A 4,327-nucleotide genomic window follows, 5' to 3' on the forward strand; every position below is an offset into this window, starting at 1 on the left:
GTCAATCCTAATTTATCTCCCCTCTTTCCCCTTTCATAACCATTCGTTTGTTTTCTATGTCCATGAATCTATTTCTATGTTATAAAGAAGTTCACTTGTATAATTTTTTTAGACCCCACATATAAGTGATCTATGGCCTTTATCTTCGACTTACTTTACTTGGTATGATGATCTCTAGGTTCATCCATGTTGCTGCAAATGGCATTATTTCACTCTTTCCTATGGCTGAGTAGTATTCCATTGTATGTATATGCCGCATCTTCTTTATCCACTCATCTATCAATGGATAGATGTCGTGTCCGACACTGCAACCCCATGGACTGTAGCCTACCAGCCTCCTCCGCCCATGGGATTTTCCAGGCAAGAGTACTGGAATGGGTTGCCATTTCCTTCCCGACCCAGGGAACGAACCAGAGTCTCCTGCGTTGGAGGCAGACGCTTTACCATCTGAGCCGCCAGGGAAGCCATCAGTGTGTACTTAGGTTGTTTCCATGTCTTAGTTATTGTACATGGTGCTACTGTGAACACTGGGGTGCATGTATCTTTTTGAATTGGTGGTCAGGTCTTTTCTGCATATATATACTCAGGAGTGGAATTGCTGGATCATACAGTAACCCTATTTGTAGTTTTTTAAGGAACCTCCATACTATTCTCCATAGTGGCAGCACCAATATACATTCCCAATAGTGTAGGGGAGTTCCCTTTTCACCACGCCCTCTCCAGCATTAATTATTTGCAGACTTTTGGATGATGGCCATTTTAACTGGTGTGAGGTGACCCCTTATTGTAGTTTTTTTTATTGGAGTATAATTCTCATTGTAATTTTTATTTGCATTTCTCTTATAATTAGCAATACGGAACATCTTTTCATGTGTCTGTTGGCCATCTGTATGTCTTCTTTGGAGAAATGTCTATTTAGATCTTCCCTGCAGAAGAGTTTTTTTTTTAATTTTTTAACTTTTTATTTTATATTGGAACAGTTTATTAATAATGTTGTGTTAGTTTCAGGTGTACAGCAAAGTGATTTGGTTATTCATATACATGTATCTCTTCTTTTTCAGTTTTTTTTCTTTCAAATCCAGGGGCTCTTATATAGGGCACTAACTGCATTCCTGAGGGCTCCATCCTCATGATCTAATCACCCTAGAGACCCCACCACCTAAGATCATAGTAATATGCCCATCTCTGGAACTGAGGGATGGTCATGGTCACCTGAAACAAAAGGACAAAATTCAGTTCATCCACAAGAAACCCGAGGCTTGGAGGGTTTCAGTGATTTGCCTGAGTTTAACCAGCTTATAAGAGAGGGAGCCAGATTCTCAAACAGTCTGACTCCAGAGCCTGCCCTCTTTTTTAAAAAAAAAAAAAAAAAGTATTTTAAAAGGAATATATACACAGTAAAAATTCCAAACAGTGAAAAAAGGTGTGTAGTGAACAGGAAGCTATACTTCAAGCCCTGACCCTGGTCCTCAACTCCCCTTTTCTTCCCCGCCATCATTCATCTGGGAGGTTTCATCACTTCCATGCTTTATTATGCTGATCCAGGATAGTCTGTTGTCTGGCTCTAATATGTCCCCACTTCCAGGGATTTTACCCCATGCCCAGTTTATTATGAGGTCTTTCCATTAGGGCTGGCAGGAACACAAACTAGTTCCAGCCGGGTGTGAAGTTAAGAAGCTGCTGGACTTACTGCTTTGCAGTGGTTCTTTCTCAACCTCTAGTAGCTTCTCACACATGTTCTGACCAGTTCTCAGGCAATAACTAGAGGGAATCCCTCTGCAAGTTGCAGGAGCTCTCTTAGAAGAGTTTTTAATCGTCAAAGATATCGTAAGAAGGCTCCATGGAGTTATCTCATATGACTCTAGGAAGAAAGCCAGACTTGATAGTTTAAAGTTCATTGGAGGCAGATGACAGCTTAGCATAAAGAGGAATTTTCTGTGACTAATGGATGCTACAGATTGGAATGGGATGTGGTGATGGAGGCAGTGGGTCTCCACCATCGGAGGCATCCCTCCTGAAGCTGGATGTTGTATAGAAGACTCAGACATCAGGACCTTTGAGGGTCTTCCTGTCAAGTTCTTCAGCTGTGCGGATGGAAATGCAAATGAACAGGAAGACACAATAGAGGGGAGCCTCAGCGTCTACCCCCTACCCCTGCCCTCAATCCTGAGATGGGGGTTTCTGCTATTTCCTGGGTAAGAATAAAAGGAGGATGCGTGGTAGACCTGGGAAGGCCCAGGGCTTGCTGGACAAGCCATTTCCTGCACACACAGCCTGCACACATGCGTGGACCCTGAATACACAGGGGTCCTGCACCCACAAGTACCCTGCCCACATGGGCTTCCTGCTCATGCACAATGACTTATCTCTGCCTCCCATACCATGCAGCCCCAGATGGGTGCCCAGAGGGCTGACCATGCCCCGGAGCTCACCAGTGTCCTGAGAAGTCCCCTGGTTAGGTCCAGGCTGAGGGAGGGTGAGGCACAATAGAAAGGGGTGGGCTTTGGATGACACTGATCTTGACTTGAATCTTGGCTCTGGTACTTTCTCTCCCCATATGTGCCTCCATGTCTTCATCTCTAAAATGAAGAGACCAATACCTACTGTAGAGTCTTGATAGGAGACTCATGGGGATCTTGGACAGCCTAGAAGGGGAAACCGAGGCTGGGGGACTTTCAGACCCCTAGGTCACCCAGCCTTGGGTTCTGTTTAGGGCTCCTTAGCCCAGCTGAGTGCCCTGGCCAGCAAACGAGGCTGTTTCTCACCCCTCAGAGAACAGCCTGTGCTCTAGGTCTGCAGTTGCCCTGGCTTCCTTGGTTCCCATGAAGTCTTGCCCCACCTTTGCCCACTCTGGGCTCTGAAGCAGGGCCTGGTGGCAGCCAGCTGGGCAACTGAGCTCTCTGCCGGGCATCCATCACTAGAGGTCACTCTTCCTCTGCGTGTGTAGACTGGAGGGCAGAAATAGGGCTGCTGAGTGGGTGCCCAGGCGTCTCCTGGGAGGATTCATCCAGGCCCACCTGGCCAGGAGTGAGTGCACCAGCCCTTCCCATTGTCTGGGCCTGAGAGGTCATGAGCTGTTCCCCTCCTATGAGCCAGGCCAACTGAGTGCCTGAGCTTACCCAGGTGAGGTAGGAAGGCTTCTCTGATCCCAGGGCAGTCTAGCCAGCTGCCTAACCACTTCTGGTTCCCCTGGGGCAGCTACAAGGCAGGGACAGGTCTGAGGGGAGAAATCACAAAGCAGGAAGCCTGGACTTCCACCTACTAGTCCCTAGGCCTTGTTCATTGTGGCCTGCATTGGAGCTCACTTTTCTCCCAGGGCTGGCCTCACTGAGTACTTTGTCTTCTTCCAAAACACTGCCCCAGTGCCTGCCAGCCTGACAAGCCCTTTTCTACCACAGGGCCTTTGTACTTCCCTCGGTCTGAATGCACTGCCCCAGGTCTTCACATGCACTTTTGTCTGAGATCAAATGCCACCTCCTCAGAGAGACATTCTCTGATCTCTTAGTCTAAATAGCCATCTCCCAGCTTCAGCTTGTTACCCTTTATCTCACCATCCTGATTGCCTCTTTCATGACACTTACCACCACGGTAAGCACCTCCTTAGTGCCCTTGGTTATTGTCCACTCCCTCCCACCCCCACCAACTGCTGCACCTGCTCAATAAATAATTGTTGGAGGAATGAACTGAAGTCTTAGAAAGCAGACGGTTATTATTGTCCTATCTTATGGATAAGGAAGTTAGTAAAAATAAGAGATTTATCAAGACCACGTAGATAGGAAATCATTGAGCCAGGAACTCCGTCCCAGGTCTTTGAACTTGAAAATTATACCGTCCCCCTGTCCCCCAACTCCCAGTCTCTGTGAAGTTTCATGATCTGAGGCCATACACCCCATAAGTATACCCCAGCGGAGGGTCAGCGGGCCCAGGCTCATTCTTCTCCACCCCACCCTTGACTATCTGGGCTGAGAGTGATGCATAACGATGAGGCAGAGGAAAATGAGGTGTGGGTTGAAGGTCGTGGAGCGGCTCAGTGACAGCACACAGTCTCTCGGGGATCTGGGAGCCCCTGAGCCCCCATGCTGTATTTTTCTTAGGAGAAAATAAAAGGCATGTATGAGGGGGCACAAACCTATTTTAAGATGAAAAGTACAGAAGTGGCCCCATTTCAGTACTTGTGTTCACAAGAGTCTCTCCGCTGCACTGCTGTGGCGAGCACTCAGCCCTGCCTGAAGACAGCCTCAGGACCTCTGTGGGCCTCCACGGTTTCCTGGGGCCCTGGGAACATTTGAGAATGTGGACTGTGTGACCAGATTTTCCTATGTCCATT

The 4,327-nt window shown here is 47.7% G+C and overlaps 1 long non-coding RNA gene across 1 annotated transcript; it reads right to left on the reverse strand.

Annotated features, from left to right (window-relative positions):
- Window positions 1-985: 985 nt before the first annotated feature.
- LOC129620673 (uncharacterized) lies at window positions 986-2,943 on the reverse strand. The gene is made up of 3 exons (XR_008698653.1): window positions 2,840-2,943; window positions 2,433-2,579; window positions 986-2,084 (listed from the first exon to the last, which is right to left on the reverse strand). It is a non-coding gene; the product is annotated as an uncharacterized LOC129620673 (long non-coding RNA).
- Window positions 2,944-4,327: the final 1,384 nt, after the last annotated feature.

This window comes from Bubalus kerabau, chromosome 10 (assembly GCF_029407905.1).
Source record: "Bubalus kerabau isolate K-KA32 ecotype Philippines breed swamp buffalo chromosome 10, PCC_UOA_SB_1v2, whole genome shotgun sequence".
Lineage (NCBI taxonomy): Eukaryota > Metazoa > Chordata > Mammalia > Artiodactyla > Bovidae > Bubalus > Bubalus kerabau.